Below are 24,954 nucleotides of genomic sequence, written 5' to 3'. Positions count from 1 at the left end.
ACGGGCAGGGAATGGTTTGTCTTCATTGTGTCTTGATTGGCTATGGTAGCATCTAGGGTTGCTCCTTTGTTGTGAGTTGTTTCTATGCAGTGTTGCATGAGGTTGTTATTGCATAGTAAGTCGCTCAGACTTTGGATAAGCTGATTATTTTCTTTGTTTCAGTGTAGGTTGAGGTTGCCCAGAATAAGGTTGTTTGCATCTCGTAGGGTGCAGTGGGCAATAAGGTCAGACAGGTGTTCAGTGAAAGCGGTAGAGTTGCCTGGGGGTTGGTAGATAAGGTAGCAGGTTAGTGTTTATTTGTTGAAGGTGATGATGTTGGCAAGTTAGGCACTCAAAGGTGTTGTAGTTGGATGATTCAGATTCCGTCACAGACATATTGTCTCTGTGGTTGATCGCTAAGCCTCCACCTCTATGGTCTTTTCTGTTTTTGTTGGTGATTGTAAAGCCTGGGGGGACGAGGGTGTCCAGGAGAGGAAGGGAGGAGTCGTTAAGCCAGGTTTCGGTGATGAATGCTTTGTCAATGTCATGAGTGAGGACGGATTCTGCTAGTTCTGTTTATGAGCATGCAGTTTGTGAGGGTCATCTCTGTTTCGGGTTTCTTTGTAATAAGGGCCATGGGGATGATCGTGCGGGTGGTCGGTGGTCTCTGTGAGTTGGGGGGCTTGGACTCTGCCTAGTCCGGTGATCACATGTATTTTGGATTGGTCGGTGACACAGCTAAGATTGTCATACGAGGAGGCGAGATCTGCCGCGTCGTTCTCAGACATAGCGTCTCTGGTTCTTTTCGGTCTCTGTGATAGATTGGAGAGGGGGTTAGCTACACATCTCTTGGGAGGAGTATTTGATGGATATTGTTGCGTCTGAGCGATGAAACAGTGGGTGTGATGCAGTTGCTGGGGCGCTGCAAGGTTGGCTAGGATTTCAGTGAAGCCCCTGATTATGGTCGTTATCTGTGTTTACAACGAGGAAATGCGTTGCTCAGTCACTAGTTTGTTGTTGTAGCGGGAATGGACTTGTGCAAGTGTGTTGGGCTTGTGGGTGGAGAGACGCGGGGTGTTCGGTAGTTTGGTAGCTGTGTTATCTACGTGGGGTCTGGATGAGGCCATGAGTGTAGGGTGGTGGGTGTCTATTAGGGGGGGTGCGTGATGTATATCCTGTGTTCGGGGAATGGGTATTCAGGTGGTTCGATGCAAGGAGAAGAGAGTGGAGGGCAGGTTGTGAGTGAGGATGAGAGCCTGTAGGTGACGGATGGGGGTGAGAGTCCACGATGGTCATGGGGGGGTTACTGTTGTCTATGGGTGTGGTGGGGGAATGTCATGTGTTGTGCCAGCAGGTGATGGACCGGGATGAGTGCCATCGGTGGGTAGTAGGGTGGTCATGTTCTCTCTGGGGGTGTTGAGGGGTATGACATGTGGTGCGAGGTCTCGTAGGGGTGTAGTGGCTTTGGTGCCTCTGTGGATGTGTGGAGGGGGTGTTCTGGTTGTTCACAGTGAGTAGGGGTGTGTGGGGGCAGGTGTAGGGTGTGGATGAGAGGTAGCCGGAGGTGGAAGGTGGTGAGAGCTGGCAAGTGGCGGGTTAGAGTGAGACCCGAGGGTGGGGAGTAGGGGGGTCCTGTTCTTTGTGGGCTGTCCTATCGGGAGGCATAGTGTGCGGAGTTACATGGTTCGTACAGGGGGGGGCGGTGTGGGTTGTCCTCTCTGGAGACATAGTGTGTGTAGGGTGTTAGAGGGAGGGGGTGGGGCGGGCTGCGAAGAGGAGGGCGGGAGCTGAATATGGCGAGTCTAAGGCAAGAAGAAAGGTGAGAGGAGGAGGAAGTTCAAATTTGGAGAGAATTGGGGCAGTGTTACGTGGTCTAATTAGAGGAGGGCCAGCTTCGGGATGCCGTGGATTTGGAATACAAATTTGGTGAGAAATGTGTCGGAATTACGTGGTCATAATAGAGAAGGTTAGCTACAAGGGTGCGGTGGGTATGGTGCTGGTGGTGTGGAGAGCGGGGTCGCTGCAGTTGAAGGTTATGTTCCTGGGCGTCCCTTCACGGAGTTAGCCTGAGGTGGTCAGGACTGACCGGAAGAGCTTAGGAAGCTAACACGCTGGATACAGACAGTGAGCTCCTGTCGGTGGGAGGAGAGGTGGCATTCAGTGTTGGTGGTTATCAGGTCTGGTATGAGGTTACTTTAGGCAGCCATCTTGTGGTTGGCCCCCTAGAGCACTGCCCCTGGGGCTTGGTACGAGATTGGCACGGTGGGCGGGCAGGGGGGTCGCGCTGTACTAGGGACAGGTCAAAATGTCCTGGAGTCAATGGGAGTATCTAGGTTCAAGGAAGGGCAATCATAGCATTATTTGTCGATTTGCCAATTTGCAGGTATGGCGGGCATTTTGAGGACAGGCACAGGCGAGTGGTGAGGGCTTAGGTTACTGTTAAGCAGGGGGGGATTGCGCCTCCCCAGGGATGGATGGAAGATTCTCCCGCAGAGCTGCCTTTATAGTTAGTTTATTCACTTACTGGTATAGATGAATCATAGTTTGGCTTGTGTAGTCTTGCGGGGTGGCCATTTTGAGGCCGGCATCCAAGGGTTGGTGTTTTCCCGGAGTTTCTCTAGTCAATTAAGTCTTTTTACTCCTCTTGCTTTGGGAGCGAGGCCCACGCTGTGATTGCCCAAAGGTGAGTGCCTTGATTGAGTTTCCGTTTCATTGTTATTGATTGTTATTGATTGTTATTGTTGTTCCTCTTTTTCTGTGCCCATGGGAGTGTCGGAAGTGATCAGGTGCATGCTACTTCCAGCGGTTTGGTTTGTCTCCTTTCTTCGCGGCAGTTGGGGTCAGATCGCTTCTGGGGTCTCAACTATCATAATTCTCCCTGCTTCCAGTGGTCTTAGGGCTGCCCGGGGGGTCCGCGGCCGATCTGTGGGGTGGTGAGAGTCTGCGAGTCCCAGGGAACTTTCAGTGTCGATTCTTAGGCTGTTTCTGTGGCTTTCCGAGTTTCCCCAGGTATCTTGCCGAAGGCACTGGCGGCAAGGGATTCCTCCGTCCCCTTCTTGCGCGCTCTGGTGCTGGGTGAGCGGCAGGCGTGGTGAGGAGGGGGGGCAAGCAATGATTTTTCACTGGCAGTTAGGTGATCCCAGTGCCCTAGCTTCAGGGTCTCGTAGTTTCGAACTCGGGAATCCTTCATACGGAAGTTGTACTATGGCATCGCAGATGGTGGCAGCGTTGTTTGGAGCTTTAGCCCTCTTCTTGTCCAGGCCGGTGTGGGAAACGGCTGTAAGGGGCATGCGGTTTCGGTTTTGGGAGTCCTTCGTCTGGTAGTTGTACGATGGCGGCAGATGGCGGCAGCGTTAATTGCAGCTTTAGACCTCTTCTTGCTTGAACCGGTGTGGGAACGGCAACAGGGGGTGTGCAGGGGGGCAAGTAGGGATTTCCACCTGGATTGGTGATCCTAGCGCCCGGGAGCTTTGTTGAGGAGCTCCTTCCCAGTGGCCTGGTTGAAGAGTGGTAAAACCCCAACACTGGGCCCAGGAAGCTTGTTTCCAGTCCAGGGAGGAACTGGCCCGGCAGTTTGAGCAGGGTCAAGACTCATTTGATTTCACAGCACAACCTCAGCACCTGCGCACCCCCTCAGCTCCAGGACAGCCCCACCTTGGCACCAGTATAGTACCATCTCACTACCAGCACAGCACTACCTCAGCATCAGCATCAGCATAGTACCAGCACAGCATCATTCAGCACCAACGCAGCATCACTCAGCAGCACATCAGAACCAGAACAGCATCTTCTCGGCATCACTCAACACTTCCACAGCACCACCTCAGCATCAGCATAGCACCACCTCTGCATCAGTGCACCACCACCAATGCAGCACCAACTAGCACAGGCGCAGCCCCACAACAGCATCAGCACAGCAACATTGCAGCATCACCTCAAAAACAGTGCAGCATCAAGTCAGTGCAGCACCAACTCAGCACCGGCACATCACCATCTCTGCAACAGCACAGCATTACCTCAACATCAGTACAGCACCATCTCAGCATCAGCACAGCACCACTTCCGCATCAGTGCACCACCACCTCAGCACTAGCGCAGCCCCACCTCTGCGGCAATTCAACACCAACACAGCACCACTTAAGCATCAGTGCAGCCCCACCTCAGCATCAGTGCAACATCATCTCAGCACAGCATCAAATCACCTGCTCAGCACCACCTGAGTACCAGCACAGCACCAGCACCTCAGCATGTCTCAGCACCACCTCAGCACCACCTCAGCATGACTCAGCATCACACAGCAACACCTCAGTATTACTCAACATGACCTGAGCACCACCACAGCGCCACTGCAGTATTAGCACAGCACCACCACTGTAGCACCAACTCAGCATCAACGCAGCACCATCTCAGAACCAGTCCAGAACCACCTCAGCACCAGTGCAGCACCACCTCAACAGCAGCACAGCACCATCTCTGCATCAGCACAGCACCAATTCTACATCAGTGCACCACCACCAGGGCAGCCCTACCTCAGCACCAGCACAGCCCCGGTTCAGCAGCTTTTCAACAATGCAGCACCACTTCAGCATCAGTGCAGCACCGCCTCAGCATTAGAGGAGCATCACCTCAGCAAAGCACCAACTCAGCATCATTCAGTACCACTTGAGCACCAACTCAGTATGATCTGTGCACCTGTGCAGCACCACCACCTCAGTATGACTCAGCAGCATAAGAACACCAGCACAGCATCACCACAGCATCCGGAAAAGCAGCACCTCAGCATCAGCACAGCACCATCCCAGTATCAGTGCACCACCACCAGTGCAGCCCCACCTCAGCAGCAACTCAGCACAAACGCAGCACCACTTCAGCATCTGCCCAGCACCACCTCAGCATCCGTGCAGAATCACGTTAGCAACAGCGCTCCACCACCTCAGCACCACCTCAGAATCACGCAGCACCACCTCAACCTGCCCTCAGAATGTGGCAACTGTTGATTCTCACAACACAAAAAGATGATGGATGGAATGCTGAACATTGTCCCTCTATTGTCTTACATCGAGTTTGAGTCACTCTGACAGAAAAATAAATCAGGTTCTCCAGCAGACCTGTTGAATCCTGATCAATTCCATCAGTTTCATACCCTTATTTCACCACTGGGTAGGGAACTGATCTATCCTTGTCCTCAGCATCCTTAACATATGCCTGGAAGCATGTGAAAGTGACACATCTGCTAAAGAAGCTGTCCCTGGAGCCATCCGAGCCAGGCAACTGCTGCCCTATCTCACAGCTGCCTTTTCTAGCTAAAGCGTCTCATGTAAACTCCATCTTTACAGAGTTTACAGAGCGAAACAAAACTCTGGATCCCTCACAAAATGACTTCAGAGCCCACCACAGCACCGAGTCGTCCTTGTTGGCAGTGACAGAGGAAATGCGTAGTATTCTTGATGATGGAAACTCTGTGTTCTTGACTTAAGTGTCGCTTTTGACACTGTTTCCCATGAGATACTACTGAGCCGCTTGCAGGAGAAAGGGATCAGGGGTTCGGCCTTGGAATAATTTAGAGCCTTCTTGGCAAACAGAACCTTCCAGGTCATACTGTCACCCTACCATTCCGGAGAGTATGCTCTGCAACATGGGGTGCCACAGGGTTCTATATTGAGCCCAATGCTCTTTAACGTTTACGTACAACCCTTAGCTACTGTAGCTAAAAGCAGAGGGCTGTCTTTGGGGTCTTACGCTGACGACACCCATTTAGTGATCGCTTTCTCCAAGAATTGTAAAAACAACCTCATTAAATTCAAGGAGGACTTGCTGGTGATAGCGGATTGGATGGCCCTGAACTGCCTGTAGTTAAACGCTAGCAAGTCAGAGATTCTACTGCTTGGGCGGGATAGTGATTTATGGTCGGAGCAGTGGTGGGCAGATAATCTAAAACCAGCTCCCGCACCCAAGGAGGCAGTTAAGAACCTGGGAGTCTGGATTGACAGTTAACTGTCAGTTGACGCTCAATCTAAATCAGTCGTAGGGACCTGTTTTGGACTCCTGCGAAGGATTAAAACCTCTTTTGGGCTTCTTCGACCCCAAAATCCGCCAGACCATTATCCAGGCCACAATTTTGTCCAGGCTGGACTATGGAAACATTTTATTCCTGGGAGCCAATAAATCTAGTGTTCAACGGCTCCAAAGAATACAAAATGCGGCAGCCCGTATTCTTCTGGAGCTGCGGAAATACTGCACAGTGTCCAAGTTACTACCTAAGCCACACTGGCTGCCAGTAGAAAAAAGAATTCAGTTTAAAACACTGTGTGTTGCCCACAAAATTATCACCCAGCAAGCACCCCCGGTTTTGGCAGGTCTGCTAACGCTCTATACCCCAAGGTGCCTCCTGCATTCAGTGGACCAAATGCTGGCTTGCACCCCGCGTTTTGTAAGAGTTAGAGCGGACGGGCGTTCGTTCAAAGTTTTAGCAGCCAGACTGTGTAATTCGCTCCCGGTCTCCATCAGAGGGATTCAGTACCATATGACATTCCGTAAGGCCATAAAGACCTGGCTCTTCTCAGCATAATGTCTCCCCTTGAAACGCTCTCTATTCATTCGGTACTTGATTGCACTGGGAGGCCCTGTTGCTGGGGCAGCCATGTGCAGTACAAATACTTTTCAATTCAATTCAATTGTCATTATTCACCCGCAATCGCCTGTTGATTCTTCCCTAGTGTCCGTCTGCTGCTTGTGCTGTGTAATTCAAGTACCCTTTTCCAACCTCCACCTTCCTGTTGTTTATATTCCCCACCATAACAAAAAAAGGCTGTAACAAACAAGCATTAGAACAGGCAGGAAGGTGTTGCCAGTATTGCACGGTCAGAAAAACTACAAAACATGTTTTATCTTTATTAATTTTTTACATAATATCTTCTTGGTCATGTGTTATGTAACAAAAATGCTTATAACATTTTTTTATTATACCTTTCCAACATGTTGCACAACAGCCACAATGCTCTACTACATAGCTTAAATACATTAGCAAATCCAATAGCACTGGCTAAACACTTATAAGGTCCCAAAGGTGAGACCTATTGGCTATGCCAATGTTTGTTTTATAAAACTACACACATGTTCCAGGGGCCACCATTCCACACTTCTCGGGTGCTTAATACTAAGGAGCAAAAACATTTCCTCTCCTAAGTGGTTCTTTATTACATCTTTTGATGTATAGAGAGAAACACCTTTCCCTCAAAAAGATCCTCATTTCCAGTGAGAAGAGTAGAGGGTCAAACAGCACTCATCCTGATGCGAGTCCAATTTACTACCTCTTCAGCGTGTGAAGGCACACGTTCACTTATAGAACCTCGCATTTGCTGGCATACGCCTTAATGAACGCTCCATATAATGACGCTGCACACACTCATCTACTGAGGCCCCCACAAGGTTAACTCTGTTGATCACATGCAGCACATGCTGGGTAAAACCTCAATGGACAAGTGTGCACGCTGTGATACAGCCTACATATTTAAATTATTAACTTCAAAGAACCGGTACCAAAGACACTTCCTAACAATGCCAAAATCACTGCAACCATAAAATATTAAAAAATATCTCAAGAAATGTCACTATGAATCCCCAATTTCCACAAATTGGAAACTTAAAGACAAACTATAAATTCTAGTACCTCTAGTTCCCACGTTTTCTATCAAAGTTTTTAAGCATAGGATTAGCACAGTGCCATCCACGCAGAGATAGAAAGGGACAAAGTCTTTTAACATTTCTATAGGAAAGTCTTTAAACATAGGATTAGCACAGTGCCATCCACTCCGAGCTGTAAAATGTGTTCATATTATGAGAGTAGTCATTGTAGTGAGGTAGCTTGATAATATATATCGGTGCAGAGTTATCAGAAGCCAAATTATTTTATTCTTTTTACATATTATAATACATATTTTAGTATTTTAGTAGGAATTGGTCATTTTTGGACAGAAAGATCAAACACTGGAATAATTAACTGGATCACAGAATCAGAAAGTATATATAAATATGCATAATTATCATTATAGGTTTTAGGACTATATGTTTAGGCCTTTTCTCTTTACGTTACCTGACTCTTCTAGGGTAACATGTGTATTTTGATTTAGATTTAGAATTTGGAATTTCAACACAAAACTGTGTGGGTTAGCAACAAACAATGAAATAACAGTTCTCTAACTAGAAAAAAACACGATTTCAAAGGTAGCAATACTTACGTTTCTCTGGGGGATAACAGGAAATTGGTGTTTATATGGTATCATGGATGTAAGTGAGGAACAACAAGAACATTTGATGCTAAATATCAAGGAAGGCAGGATGGCAGGTAAATAATTCATGAACATTGAGTTAATCTGAGATACTTTGTTGATCTCTGCATTACCTAGGGAGTATGCATACTGAATGCATGAGTAAACAGAAAACATATAAAGTGGAAGAACGTAAAGGAAACTTTTTTTCACTGTACACTCGCTATGTATACTTTTATATTACTGTGTATGATTCTTTTGTCTTCTTTGTTCTTTTTTCTGTAAACATGTGTGATTTGATGTAATTTGGGTATGTTTGGGGTTTGTTTAGGACATTTGTACCATGAAACCTATGGTGTCCTGTATATATGTATATGCACAATAGTTTTCATGTTTACTAAGTGAATGTTATTCATGCTTTTCAATACAACAGCACTGAAGAAGCGAGACACTTGTGAAACATGTTGACTTTGATGTTGAATTTATATGTTTAACTAGAGAAGTTTGAAAAAACCCCAACATGAAGAAGTTTTGAAAATAAAGTCTCTATATAGATCTTCATATCGGTACATGTGTCTTTCTCAGAACATGAATTAAAGTTTACCATGTGGACTTGTCCCTGTAAAGAAAACAGGGATCGGAGGAACAGAGCTGGGTGAGTTTTCTATTTCCCAGTGTGAATTCTATAGCTGGGGCCATGTTTCAATCGGAAAAGTGTTTTTGACTTACCTATATCTCTGGCACCATTTGACGAATCTTCACAACATTTTCCCCAAAAAGTGTGCAGGTGATTCTTGTTGCACATGGTGATTTTGGTGTGATCCGTCAAGCAGGGGCTGTGAAAAAACAGGGGTCCAAAAAAGGGTGTTTCGCATAATAATTCCCATCAGAATAATGAACACAACTAAAGCCCGAACCGCTGCATGGAATTACACTGAATTTGGCAGAAAGGTAGATTTGGTTATGCAGATCACGCTTTCAGTTACGTGGTGTAAATCCGTTCAGTAGTTGTTGAGAACATAAAGGAAATCCAAATTCGTAAAACCTAAAATTGTGAAGCCTTCGCAAAAAATTGACGAGCTTGTGCAGTGATCTACAGAGATCTCGTTGGCTGGCACTTCACCCTGGAAGACAAACCACATCCATGCAACTTCCATAATATAGAATTCCAAGAACTATTGAACAAAAATGCAATATTGATATGTCTAATTCTGGGGTGCTCAACTGCCAATTGATTTTTATGTATCTGCACACATCCTCATGAATATCGCATGGCCATAGAGTGGTGTAGAGGGCACTCAGCCCTAGTAACGAATGATATAGGATGGTGTCCAGTTTGCCATTCATTACTTCCAACATCACATCTAAAAATTCCATCCATGTCGAATTTACTTGACATGTAAGTATCGATTTAGATCATTGTTGTTAAGTGCAGCCACAAACTCCTCAGCTTCACTTAACGTACCAAACCAAATACAGAAAATATTGTCAATATGTCTTGACCAAACCTCCACATGCTTCTGATATGCATCCAAGACCCGGACCACCTGCTCCTCCCACCAGCCAAGGTAGAGACACACAAAGCTGGGGGCGAAGCAGGTTCCCATTATTGTTCCAAGTACTTGACGGTAAGTCTAGTCGTTGAAGATAAAGAAGTTATTGGTAAGGCACGCAAGCATCATATCCAATATCATTTCATTATGTAGCAGGTATGATAAGGATCTTTCACCAAGAAAGTGCCTGCAAGCTCTGATTTCCTGATTCATGCTCTGATTGTCTTGTTGATATGAAGTGATTTGGCGGTCAATTAACCAGTGAAAGGTACGGTCTGCCTTCAAGGTACAGACTTGTTGGTGAAAAGGATAAGGGAGGAAATTGAACTAATATGTCATGTTTTTTTTTGTTTTTTTTTATTTCAAAAAATTATATTGGAAATTTCAGGGTTTTGTAGCATACAAATCAGAAGTAGCAATGTACATATAATCATTACATGACATTATACAATATGCAAAGAGGATATAGCGTGAATATTCGCATAGAAAGGCTATAGGTCCCTCGATGGTGTTCATGTTTTATTTGTAGATATGTCCAAAACTTCTTGAATTAAGAAGCCCTTATGAAAGCCCGTAAAGGAAACAACGAGGCTTGAAACGCGTCGGCTGAGTCAATATTTGACTTTAAATAATGTTTTTTTCAAATCAGTCAAAACTGTCTTTTGTGTGCATATGCTTAATTAGGTGTTGGCGTATGTGAGAACTTATATACATTACATGTATATGGTGCAATTAATGTTGAATAGCCCATTCACATATCATATGTTCCATGTGGTTATTATGTGATTGTTTCATGGTGTGCAAATTTGTCTTTGTAATTTGTAGTAAATGTAAGTGTAAAGTTTATGTGTGATCCTCTAAAAATAGGAGGATATCTTTTTGTATTTTCAAAAAAATAAGAAATAAGTAAAGAAGGGGTGAATAAATAACCCAAATCACAAAAAGTATATGGTGTGATTTTTCTAATCAAAGAATAGGACTTTTGGTAAATCTTTTTTCAAATACTGATTGTACAATTGGCGTAAATATAACCGGAAGTTCATAATACTGTGTAGGATGCATGGGAAATGGAGTCCGGTCATCGAAGATTACACAGATATGATGTCGGTAAAAAGTGCACTATTAAAATTCACTGAGTGTGATGAACAATATAATTTGCTTTAAAAATGAGATTAAGATAATATGTCAACCACAATGAGAGCACGATGTATTTACAGTGGTCTGTTTTCACTTGTTTGGAAAAGAATGTCACGTGATGCTTGAATTCAATATAACTTTATTGATGGAATATGGCACCCGTACCGGTGAACAAGCAGCGGACGCTGCGAAACGCGTCGGGTGGATTTGCCAAAATAAAAACTCACTAAGGAGCGATTATGGGCCTCAGCGTTTTGTTTATAGATCAGAAGGACAACTGTTGGTGGATATATATATATATATATCTATATCTGCCCGCAAGAGACCGAACAAGCGAACCGCCAGAAGGCATCAGGGCACAGGCAGCCGCCAGGTACTGGTACCTGGTTCTGGACTTTAACAGACATCCAAAAGGTCTGTGAAGTAATCGCGCATCAAAATGTGGCAGAATTAAATAGCATCACCCACCGAAGGGAAAGTATTGGGAGTCAATGTGAAAACTACAGGGACCAGAACAGCTCGAGAATACGGCAACGGCCACTGGAGGGCTACCATTGATATTTAAATGAGCAACAACGTGGCCCCGGCTGTTGAATCACTGGCTCAGGATGTATGCCAGGCTCCCCCTCTGAATAAGGCCAAAGGTTATGGCCGAAATGCATAAGGACTACGGAGCTCCTGTTAAATAATAAAAACTTGATTTTACCGCGATGCGTGTGCGATTCACTTTCTCCTCTGGGAGAGGTTTTTTGAATATCTACATATATATATATATATATATATATATATATATATATATATATATATATATATATATATATATATATATATATATATATATATATATAAATGTGTAAATATATGTGTTTTACCCATTGCCTGTCAGTTAGGAGCATGTTTCCATAGGAAAAGCATTTTTTGACTTGCCTAAATCTTTGGTGCTATTTCACGAATCTTCACATCATTTCCACAAAAAAGCGTGGCAGTAATTCTTGTTGCACATGGAAAGTTTCGGGGTGATCTGTCAAGCATGCCGAGAAAAAGGAGGGGGTAAAAAAAAAGTGCATGTCCCATGTTAATTCCCATCAGAGTTTTTAACACAAATACACAACTCCACCAAAACCACCCAATGAGGAAATGTTGACAGCCATCCTGGGAGTCCAAAAAAGGGGAAAAAAGGGGGCAGCATAGGAATACCCTGACCCAAAGCCTTTATCTTGGGTTCCCAGACAGACTCCGGCAGAGCAAAAAACATTTTCTTAAAAACATTATTTGCCAGGAATTTGCTGAAACATTTTTTTTATAAAAATACCAACACGGGTTCCTGTGCACCTTTTAAAAAGAGCTCCCAGTTGAGACCGGTCCCGGGGGCATTTTATAAAAAAAAGGAGTGAGGTGCATGGGGCCCCCTCAATCCCGGGGATCGTTGAGCTCCACTGACCAACATCTGCCCAGGGCATTATTTCAAATAATGGAGGCAGGCCTTGTGACCCCCCCATCCTAGGATTCCAAGAAGCTCTGGAGACCACCACCTCTATGGGGCTAAAATTCACATAGAGGGGTTCTGTGCGAACCCTTGCCCTGGAGATCACACCTCCCCGGGGTTTTCCTTTTTTAAGAAGGATGGGGCCCCCCTCCTGGGTTGGTCTCAGCCTGCAGACCACCACCTCTCCTGTGCAGATCCTTGAAAATAAAAGGAAGGGGCTAGCATGGCCCCATTCCTGGAGCCACAAATGGGCCTGTGGATCTCCACCCCCCCATGATCTCCTGTATCCTGAGGTCCCCACCCCCGGGACATAGCTGTTTGCTTTTGTTTAACAGGAGCTTAGACAGCTCCCACCAATCAAAAGCAAACACTACAATTCCAGCAGGCAGAAGCTGCCAAAGTGCTCCTGTTTGTTAGAAGCAGAGGTTCCATCTCTTTCTCTGCCCACACACATGCGGGCAGGGAAATAGATGAAACTATTGCTCTTGCACACAGAAAGCTGCGATTCCAGCAAAATTGCCTGAGAAGGGGGGCTGCGCAGCCCCCCTACTGTATTGTGGCTAGGCCCGGGGGGTGGGGTCCTCAGGTCGAAAAGGGCTCCCACTCTAATGATTAGCCTGGTCTCCCCTCCCACTTTAGCTGTATGCAAAGATCTCCCTGTCTTTTCCAAGGATGATGGGCAGCTTACCAAAAGGCTCCCCAGCGCATTTCCCACCAATTTTTATGACATGCCGAGGTATATGAGGACATCTCCACAAAGCAAAGAAGAACTTACTTCAGATAGATAAGAGAAAGTACCGTTGTTTGGTGGAGATTTATCTCTTTGTGGTCTCGTTGTCCTCTCTATGGGAGGATTCATATTATCACAGATTTCTGGATAAATATGCAGAAGGAACAATCACAATTCCAAATGCACACAAGGTCACTGGAGACATTTCAGTGCTTGACGTACACTCCTTCCCTCCTCTCAGTAAAACAGCAGCTGTGTCAAATGCGCAGACGCTCACCGATTGGCTCTCGCACTGGACATTGTTAGATATATGGCGGGTCCTCCACCCCACGGAATGTATTTACTCCTATTATTCGGCGACCCATGACCTGCATGTATGACTAGATAGGGTGGTAGGGTCCCAATCTTTGCTACCATTGGTTGAAAAATGGGAATACCGAGGTCGGACACACTCCGATCAGAACCCCTGTGGTTTCAGCTTAGTTGGGAAGGTGATCGGCCCCCTATACCCACATGACGTCACCAACCATCTGCGCTGGAAGACCCCGAATTCCGCTCCTCACTAGGGACAGCTATCCTTACATATTTTGACCTCAACGAAGGTGCAGCAAGCAATACGCTGGTGGAATGGGACGCCCTCAAAACAACACTCAGGGGTCACTGTTTAGGAGCCACATGGAACATATGGAAGCTGCTAGCCAAATCAGTCACCCACCTTGAATCCCAATTGCTACAGTATGAGCGTGAGGGGATGGAAGGAGGCAGACACTCGAACCGTCTGGAAACCCTCCGAACACAGCATGCGGGACTCCTGGAGCGCTTGCGGTGCCATAACTAAACAGCTCACACATCGCACACACGCTATAGCGGATAGGGCGGACCGCCTGCTCGCTTGGCTACTAAAACAAGAGAGTAACCACGCCTCGATTGCAGCTATACGCACACCAGAGGGAGACCTAGTGTACACACAACGTGAGATTCACAGGGTCATGGTAGATCACTAAACACAATTGTGCCAATCAAGAGTCAGTTGCATAGGCCAAGAGCTGGAGAGATTTCTAGAGCAGGTCCAGCTACCCATAGCCTCAGAAATGCATCAGGATGCACTTAATTGCCCCCTCACCTTGGAGGAGATCGGGGAGGCGATTTCATCCATAGCATCTGGAAAAATGCCGGGCGGTATGCCTACCGAATTCTACTAGGCTTACCGGGAGTCTTTGGTGCCACACTTACACACGCTTTACACAACAGCGCTGGAGGAAGGCACACTGCTCCCCTAAATGCGTGAGGCGTACCTAGTGTCTCTGCTCAAACCAGACCAGGAACCCACAGCCTTGGGGTCTTATAGGTCACTGGCACTCCTTAATGTGATTATAAAATACTTGCCAAAGTACTAGCGGATCGCTTGGCACCAGGGGTTCCTGACTTGGTCCACAGTGACCAAAATTGATTCATGCACAAGCAGAGCAGGTCACTGAACCTGAGGTGGTTTTTCAGGGTGGCGGCGGACAGGATACAGGAGTGGCCCAGGGCGGGATGCGTAATACTGGACCTGGAAAAAGCATTTGATTGCTTGGAGTGGAGTTATTTGTCGGCGTTTTTTGCAGGGATACGATTTGGGATTGGGATTTATGCAAATGGTGGGCCTCATATACAAGAACCCCACAGTTTGGGTAAGGCTGGGTCCGTACATATCTGACGTCATACCAATATGCAGGGATACCAGACAGGGGTGCCCGCTATCACCACTCCTGTTCGCGTTAGCAAGCGAGCCCCTAGCAGCGGCCATGCGTGTGACACTGGGAGACAGAATACCAGTAGCAGATGCAATACACAAAGTGTCCTTATATGCGGATGACCTGCTGGTATACGTGAGAGACAAATACGACATTCCGGCCCAGTTGGCTCGCACTCTGCAAGACTTTCCCGCCATCTCGGGACTTTGGGTGAATGCCAGTAAGTCCAGTATTTATGCGTTCGAGGAGGGGTGGCAGGACCGGGATACCCCCTTAAAGGTACGAGGGTACAGAGGAGAGGGGATACCTTATGATACCTGGGAATCCAGATATACCGCCAGCCGGCAGACCATTTCGACGGTAATCTGGGAAGGGCCTTCATGGCCATCAAGTCGCAAGTACACTTCTGGAACACGCTACCGCTAATGGTATCTGGCAGGGTAGCACTATCCAAGATGGTGATTCTCCCCAGGCCACTGTATTTGTATTAAGCATGGGCGGATCTAGCGGATCTCGCGTACGCGAACTTGCGGATTTACGGATTCGCAATCCGCGAAGATCCGCGAACTCTAGCGGATTTGCGGATTTTCCTGTTTTTTGTGTTTGCGCGCGTTCGCGCCGATTTTGGGACAAGTTCGCAATTGCGAACTTACTTTTCGGCTCGCAACGGCCGCGACTATGTTGTTTCTACGTCTGGTTTATCATCACAGGTTCACAGCACCCTCTGTTTCACCACTGCCACCCTCTGGGACACCCATGCCACCCTCTGGTACATCCTCACTGCCACCCATTAGGTTTATTTATCACTGTAGATTATGGTGGTTGAAAAAAGCAAGCACACCTGCCCTTCTTCAACTGCCATCAATTAATTTGTGTTTCATTAATGTGTCAGTAATTTTGAAAGTTCCAGTCTGGCTGGCACCTGCTTCCTTCCTTATCTGTAATTTGCTTTTTGTTGCAGTGAATTTTTTTTTTCACAGGACCTTTATGGTCTACTTGTAGCTATTCTATGAGCCTGCTGTTTGGGTCATAGCAGGGTCATAGAATAGTTGCAAACTCTGGAGGGGCCCATCAGGAAGCACTACCTTGAATGTTACTAATGTTAAGTTTGAACTTTTGCACCTGCTCATTGCTTTCAGTTTAGCTAAAATCGTTTTTTTCTGCAATTTCGCGCGTTTTTTGGGGCGCGAATCCGTGCGAGATCGATTTCGGAAGCCGCGAATACGTGCGAATACAAAATTGTTTTTTTTGCGACGTGTATGTTCGCGTGATCTTGCGCGTGTTCGCGAGGCGCTTCTAGCTATACGTTTGCCAAGTTACCCTATCGGTCGTACACGGGCGCGGCCATCTTGTTTGCGTGACGTATTCCGTTTCCGGCCGCTATGTGTAATCTCGCAAAGTGTGCTGCTCGCTAGTACAATTTCGCGCGTACTCGCAAGGAAAATCTCGCGCGAACTTACCCACGCGGTCGTGAACGGGCGCGGCCATCTTGTTTCTCATTCATTGCTATGGTTCTGGGCATGCTTTCTCTATCCTCTCTCAATCTCTGCCATCCTTTGCTTGTTTGAAGTTTTTTTGATCTAATTTTACTTATTATCTATCCCTCTATTTTTCTAGCTCTATATTTTTGTGTTTTCTGCAGCTTTTAGTTACTTTTAAACTACTTTTTTAAACTCTTTTCTTTTCTTCTTCACTATTCTATTTCTTGTTTATCATTTAACTCTATTTCTGCCCAGACCATGGTAAAGGGAGCCGGGAAGCACCCTGAGAAGGGGAAGGGTCCCGCACCCCGTGCCCGGCTCCCGTGCGGGCGTTTGAGGGGGGAGCAAGTGGTCCCGCGGGAGATCTTCAGCGCGGAGGAAGTGGCGGCACTGATCTTCCACGTCCAGCGCCGCCTCCCCAAGACGATCCTGGGAGGCGGCAAGATCGCGACTGGCTATGGCATCCGGGAGCGTCGCAAGCGGTGGGAGAAGGTGTGCCGGGCCATGTACAAGATCTCTGGGGTCCGGCGCACATATAACCAGGCCACCCACCGCTGGACCGATGTCATGGACCGGGAGCGGGACTTGCTGGACGCGCTCGGCGTAGAGGTCCCCGGGCTTGGTGAGTAGTAGTAGTAGTACATTTACTACTCTGTTTTATCCTGCTCTGTTATTTGCAAATCTTTGTTCTTTACCAAGAGCAATAATGCTGCCGATTACATTGAGGTAAATTATATTTCAAAATCTTCTATGCATTTCAGATGCACTGCTCTCCTTCTCAGTAGCCTTGCTTGCTACTATGCTTCTTTGTTTTGTATGTTGTGTTCAGAAGCATTTCATTGGCCTGAGAAATTATGTATGAGTGTAGTGTAAAGATAAGAACTGCGTAATGCTAGACAGTAAGGGTCATATTTTCAATTACCGGCGCATCCCTGCAAAGTAGCAGGGATGCGGCAGTAATTGTGTGCCATGCCACCACCACCCATTGGCCCAAAACGTCACAGAAGCCTTACGCATCTGTGCCGTAAAGGCAGCGCATTGCTGGAGTTGCGTGCCAACGATGGCGCAGCTCCAGCAATGCTCTGGGGTACCCTATCTCCCCAATGCTGCATCAAGCCGTACGTCGGCTTCAAGCGCGCAGGGTTTGAGTCATGCATCATTGTCCTAAAAGTGACTGATTGACATCTTGTAGATTTCCCTCAGCCACTTTTAGGATTCGTTCCTGCGCAGGTACGTCCTCCCTTGCGCCGGAACGCCCCCTGATGGCGCAGGGCTTTACAACGTGATGCATCGCCCATATGCCCATATGTGGTTTTTTTTTAATATATACGCCGCACCAACACCATGGCGAGTCTTTTGTTCTGCCGCTGCGTCACAAAAGGCACGCAACAATGGAGGAAAATGAGCCGCAACTTCCGCAAGGGACTTCTAAATAAGCCCCAACAGACTGAAGTCCAGTCCTTCCTTTAGACACATGGCTATAAGAAGAAAAAGTGGCGGTGGTGGCGGGTGGATTGATAGTTTGAGTATTCACTGATCTGCAAGCAGGATGGACTTTGTCGGTCACTTCGCGTGCTGCGCACTGCTGCCTGCAGTGCCAGGCCTAGGCAAACCTCTTTAGTAGTCTGTTTATTGAGTTACATAGGAACTTTCTAAGTCAACGTTCCGCAAATCAGGCAATACGAATAACGTAGTATACCACATGAGATAGATCCCGTGGAATAGTTGTCTATCTATTTGCTATTTTTCCAAAATATTTTGTTATTGTTCTTTTGAAATGTTTGATTTGGTTGAAAAATCTCATCCATGTTTTCTGGTTTTTCTTTCTTTCATGTTGTACATCAGCTCCCCCCAAGGGCAAGAGGACACAGGAGGAGGGTGCTGAGGATGCAGGCCAGGATCGGGCAGGCGAGGGCTCCTTTGCTGGCCCCAGTAAGTTTACATTTTAATAAACAGTACCTATTTTTTCCTAGCGTTCCTCATTCGATTTTTTCTAAATCGTCTTTGATCTTCTTGTAGACTGGATATAAATTCTTATCCTGCCTCGAATATGACTCCCTGTGGTATTACTAGACTATTCTTATTAGTCTGTCTGTGTAGCTAACTAAAATTGGACATTTGGCAATTCCATTGGACTCCCATTCTATTCAGCAATACCTCTATGCACTGTCTCCTTACTGACTAGATAGTGTGGCAGAGTCATTCAGCTCCCGAAGTCACCGATTATAGATCCCCAATGATCTCTAGATTATCGTACGCAGGACAAGAGAGTAGTACGGAGTCACAGCACAGTCAAGAAGTGTCAGAGGCACTCATGCTTGCAAAAATTCCAAAACGTTTAGCTCATCCCCTCTAGTCTGGAGGAACAAAAACCACAGAGTCTATTTAAGTTTTAAAGCTTTATTAAAAGTAAACACATTTATTAAAATCTACTTTGTCATAAAACTATTTAACTGAAAACGGAAAAGTGGTTAGTGCTGACGATTAATTGGACACATTTCTTGTGGTCGAGCCGAGCTCTCACCTGGTTTGAACTTGATCCTGGTCGTGTTCTTAGGAGTCAAGCTTCTGTCTGTTAGGAGAAAAAGTGGTGCGTGTTAAAAATCAAAAGCAAGCATTCATCAGTTGTGCATAAAAGTGCAGCAAGACAACAGCCTTCCCTGGAAAATGGGACATTTTTACTATGGAGTAGACAGTCACAAATTATTAATTGTATTCAGTTTTTTCAACATTTCTCCTAGACCAAATATTATATAGTAGTGAGTGGTGTATTCTAACATTCTTAAATGTACTTTGTAGGTGTAACATCTGGTGACGGGGCCAGCGCGGAGGTGGCTGTGTTGGGCGAGGACTCGGAGGACTCTGGGGAGGAGGCGGTGCAAGAGCCGGCGGACGGTCCTGTGGGGGTTCAAACGGTGGTGGCGGAAACAGGTAAGCTATATATTCCTTACTTATTGAGATTGAAGACTGCATAGTGTGCTTTCTGCACGGGTGTATTACAATTACAAATCAACCAGGTAGTAGCCTCCTCGAAATGTACTTCGACTTAGCTGTGAAGTTTTTGGTGATAAGAATCCCAATAAGTTCTTAGACGAACGTGATGGATGGGATGAACGAAAAGCGAAAGAAGGGTGTAAGTAAGTGGGACGCGAACTTGTATGATGGCTGGCAAAGAAGAACGATATGTGTTTGCTTGGCCCCCGAGGTGGCTGGGAAGGAAAGAATATGGTATGGTGCATGGCTGGGTCAATGATGAAGCAAGGATGGGTGGAAGGACAGCAGCCTGGGTGGGTGAAACAGAAACTGTATGTGTGCGTATACTTTGACTGAATGGATGCCTGGAGCATGGTATTCTCTGACTCTTAGATAGCACATGTGTATCTAGAGAGAGTAGATGGTCGCCAGGTGAAGTAAGTGTTACCTTGAAGAGCATGTACCACCGCACCCGCACGTCCGTTCCAGTGCAGGGAAGGCAAGGAAAAGAAATTGTAAATGTGTCCAATACTACCATGAATAGTAGCAGTACTTTGTATTGCGTTTGCAATCACAGCATATATCTGGTTATTACGGTGGACACTCCGTACCTCTCTTAATAACTTTAGTTTACTTGTAGTACGTCATTCATGTGTGGGTGTATCACTGTTCACTCAATATTAAGCAAAGCACCTAACGTCATCTCATATGTCATCAAATACGTCCCATGTGAAGTGATAGATAATCAAATTAGTTAGCTTCTTCATTTTCCTTTTCTAGTACTCATTTGCACTGTAGGGTGAAAGGTAAATTAATTAAGCAGTAGCCCTTGTAACAGAGTATTCTCAGTGCCACCCGTAATAGAAAAGTAATAGCTTCACCACCTGCATGTACTGTACCGGTACAGTAACGCAAGTCTGTCTCACTCATCATGGTGTGCAACTTTTTTTCTCGGGTGCAAGTTCACTGTGCTGTCCATGTCATTCTGCCGGCTTGCATAAGATAACGTACCAATTTCCCTAAACAAGAGAGAAGAAGAAGAATAAGACTGGTGTACTGTCATAGTCGACTGTAATGGAAGTCCATAGTGGTCGTAGAATTTGTTCATTAAACTACCACTAATGTTAGTGCAAGGATGCAGAAGTGGGAGGTTACATAGATACTGTCCTCAATAGTTATGTACTGTGCTTTCAATTTGCTACTTGTACTCTGTGACCCAACTTTCGGCTCAATCACTTTGTGTTATTAATAAGGAGCATTGGTTACAGACTATGTCTTTCTTTCTTCATATAGTTGCTCCTTCCAAATCAACAACACGGAGGGAGCAGGCTAGATTGGCCCGGCAACGGAGGCTGGAGGCCACTGTCGCCGAATATTGGCGGCTGGTGGCCCTGGAGGAGGAGGAGGACACGCAGTCGAGCGGGGCAACAACGACATCCTCGACTGTGACCACTGCATCCTCCTCCGTGACTAAGCCAGCGGGACCGAGCCGGGCTAAGAAAGACGACCGCCACCGCCAAGCAACCGAAATACCAGCTGCCCCCCACAGTAGCTGCAAGGAACGCCAACGCCGCCTACGAGTCTGCATGTCCAACCTGGAGCAGGAGGTCCTGAAGTATAAGAACTTGGTTAAGGGCCTCCGCTCCGAGCTTGCCACCCTCCGCAAGGAGTATGATGCCCATGCCGCATCATGCACCAGCACCAGCACCCTCCAGTAGTGGAGTGTCCCTTGCCCTTTTTTTATAGACTTTTGGGGGGTGGGATTTGGGAGTTGGGATCGTTTTGGGACGTTTCAAAGACAATCGTTGGGGTTAGGGTGGGTGAGGGAGATTATTTTGTTAGGGCTAAATAAATATATTTTTAAACTTTATCTGACCATACCTGTTTTTTACTGCTTTTCAGTCTGGTGGGTGGGGGGCGGGGGTGTAACAGTAACTTTGTTTTCCTGAACAGTCGGAGGACTTTAGTAGTACAACCGTCAATCTCTTGTCTACTCCGAAATAATACTCCATTATACTACCTCCCACCAAACGCTTATCTTACCTGTAATTTGTGTTAGAAATTAGTGCTCGGCCCAGGGCTGGCTCCAGGTGAAATGGGGATTAACGTTGTCAATCCTGGGCGGGTGACATTTCCTCATTGCGGTGGTACTAGTGGTGTGACACAGTGGCAGTTGCATGCCTATGGAAAAAAAGAAAACGAAACCTTGTTTGTCCTCCTTACTGTAGCATTACAACGGTTACGGTATGATCGAGAAAATAGCAGGTGACAGTACACTAGAACAGTGCCATAATGTAGCCTAACAAATGGTAAAGTATTTGCTTGCAAGTATAACTAGTACTTGCGTTGAATTTATTTGACATTGGCTACTACTACTAGAAGATATAGTACTGAAGCTGAGTAAGTCAAGAAGATATCCTCGTATTCCTTCACCAGCCTGTTGCTATGACCTTATCCTCCCCAGCAAGTGTGTGGAATTATTGATGTCATTTTAGTCAGACATCAAGCAAAACAACACAGCCCGGGGGAAGAGGGTTAGGGTTTGTAAAATGGATGGGAATGGGGGTTTCTTTTTGGGTAGGTTTTGTTGAGAGAAGAAAAAAAAAGCAGAGCATGGACAAACAATAATTGAAGATACAGACAATCTTTGGTTACAAACTAAAGGTAAGCACATGCAGTCACACTCATAGAATAAAAGACAACAATGGATACTGTATCTGTATTGTGTATGTTGTTGGAGTTGTCCTGTTGAATTTGGTAAGTAAGTTGCATGCAGCAAACAATTCCTCTTATTGGCGGCACTCCTCCATTCCAGCTGACGCTTCATCCATCAATGTGGCTGGTGACCACTGACAGAAGACACCCTGTCCACTGCCTGCCTGGCGGATGTTGACTGAAACCCGGCCTGTAATTATTGAACGGAAAACAGGAAGTGCTATTACAATACCACTGATAAATAAATAAAAGGTATGTACGCTGTGTGGTTCAAAAAGTGACACTTTGATTTCCCTAATAGACAGTACAATATTTTTGAAATTGCGTGCTCTGTCTGAGTCACCTTTTTAAGGATCAATAAGTATGGCCAAAATATTATAGCGGATCTTTCCCCTCAAGGTAGGTGTACTGTAAACTGTGTTTTAGAACAAAATTTGACCTTCCCAGCAATGCTCCCACCAAGACCCTTACTAAAGCCAGTCGCAAAAATGTAGAAGAACCCCAATCAGATCTCCAAAAACGATGCCTAGCAGAAAAATGGTTACAAAACGTACTTTGAAAGTAACAGTAGGCCCAAATACAGACCGTGGATTGTATTCAAACCACTTGCAAGCAAGCAAAAGTATCCATAGCCAGCATCGCTCCAACAGTGCTCTACAACAACAGAACTGCGTTGCAATAGAACCCCCCGAAACACATGCAATCCTGCTGCTAGGGCTAACCCTAACGAACCCTAACTTACAAAAAGTGCCAAAACTGGTGTTTCCTTATGGATTTTGTCCAACAAACTTCTATCCGGTATTAGACCTTCCCAGGAATGCCCCAGGCAAGACCCGCCAACCCACCCGCAAAAAAACACCCGACAACACCCCCAAACAGCGAAAAAGCTAAATCTCATACTTACAATGTCTCTCGGCCTTCGGTCCAAACGCGGCGCTGTGCAGCTAGGTCATCATCATCATCAATCATCATAACTCCTGTTTTCCACCACGGATTTCCTGAAAAGCAAATGCAATCAAGATTAGACTGTCGCAGCAGTGCTTCGACAGAGACCCCGGCCGCAACCCACCCACGAACAGCAGGAAGCCCCCCAAAACGCTACATTGAGCAAGATGTCAGAAGAAATAGCAAAAAAAAAGGCTGTTCCTTATGGATTTTGTCCAAAACACTTCTATCCGGTATTAGACCTTCCCAGGAATGCCCCAGGCAAGACCCGCCAACCCACCCGCAAAAAAACACCCGACAACACCCCCAAACAGCGAAAAAGCTAAATCTCATACTTACAATGTCTCTCGGCCTTCGGTCCAAACGCGGCGCTGTGCAGCTAGGTCATCATCATCATCAATCATCATAACTCCTGTTTTCCACCACGGATTTCCTGAAAAGCAAATGCAATCAAGATTAGACTGTCGCAGCAGTGCTTCGACAGAGACCCCGGCCGCAACCCACCCACGAACAGCAGGAAGCCCCCCAAAACGCTACATTGAGCAAGATGTCAGAAGAAATAGCAAAAAAAAAGGCTGTTCCTTATGGATTTTGTCCAAAACACTTCTATCCGGTATTAGACCTTCCCAGGAATGCCCCAGGCAAGACCCGCCAACCCACCCGCAAAAAAACACCCGACAACACCCCCAAACAGCGAAAAAGCTAAATCTCATACTTACAATATCTCTCGGCCTTCGGTCCAAATGCGGCGCTGTTCAGCTAGGTCATCATCATCAATCATCATAACTCCTGTTTTCCACCACGGATTTCCTGAAAAGCAAATGCAATCAAGATTAGACTGTCGCAGGCTCGCAGCAGTGCTTCGACAGACACCAAAAATTACCCACAAACACCTGGAACCCCGCCAAAGAGCACCTCAAACGCAAGCAAGTCAGCAAAAACGGCAAGAAATTTCCACCTCATATTTGGTACAAAACACTTTTGTCCATTATTAGAGCTTCACAGCAATGGGCCCAAATCCGTCAACTCACCCGCAAAGAAGTACAACACCCCCACAAGTGCTGAGTCTTTCTTCATTGGGCGTAATCCAGCACTCTGCTTGGAGGGAAATCGCAGTCTGGAGGAGGAGGATAGAGGAGCATGTTCTTCAGAACTTGTGAACCTGAGAAATGTAGACTGCGGCACCTTCAAATCAATAAGCAAACAAGTGAAGACAGTTCTGATGATGGTCTTGTTTTTGGGATTAGGTGATTAAAGTTTGAATTAAATTAACTGTGCAAAACAAAGAAAGAGAGACACAAAGCACACAGGAATAAAAGTGAAAAGGACGAAAAAGAAAGTTCTTGATTGATTGTCTCATTTTCAGGGCTCGGTGTCAGGGAATAAGAACAAGATTTCGTCATCATACTCTGCGAATTCAGGCTGGATGAGGTCAGTGCCACCAAACAGAGAACAAATCCCCTCATCTACGTTGCCGTCCTCCTCGTCTTCATGCGGCGTGCTTTCTCGTACTTTGTAATCTGGTGGTATGAGGTGCTGATTCATCTTGATCATTGTCAGCCGCTCCACATTTTTGGGCGAGAGGCGGCTCCGTTTGGGAGTTACAATGCCACCAGCAGCACTGAAAACACGTTCAGAAGACACACTTGCGAGTGGGCAAGACAAATAGTTTATAGCCAGGTTGAAGAGCTGTGGCCACAATTGTTTTTTGCCATGCCAATACTGCAATGGCTCATCATTAAGAAAGACCTCTGTTGAGTCATTCGGATAGTCCTGCACCATCGACTCAAGGTCATCAACTGTTCCTCCACTTTGCTTACTTTTTGCTGTGCCTGTGACATTTTTTCGAGAACCATACCCCATCAAACTTAGCCAATCCTCCTCCGCAACCACTGTTAGTGTTGTCATTGTGTGTGGTGCAGATGATCCAGTTGCCGGTGTCTTTAACGGCT

The sequence above is a fragment of the Lissotriton helveticus genome, chromosome 10 (assembly GCF_964261635.1).
Source record: "Lissotriton helveticus chromosome 10, aLisHel1.1, whole genome shotgun sequence".
Taxonomy (NCBI): domain Eukaryota; kingdom Metazoa; phylum Chordata; class Amphibia; order Caudata; family Salamandridae; genus Lissotriton; species Lissotriton helveticus.
Note: the sequence above shows the minus strand (reverse complement) of the source record.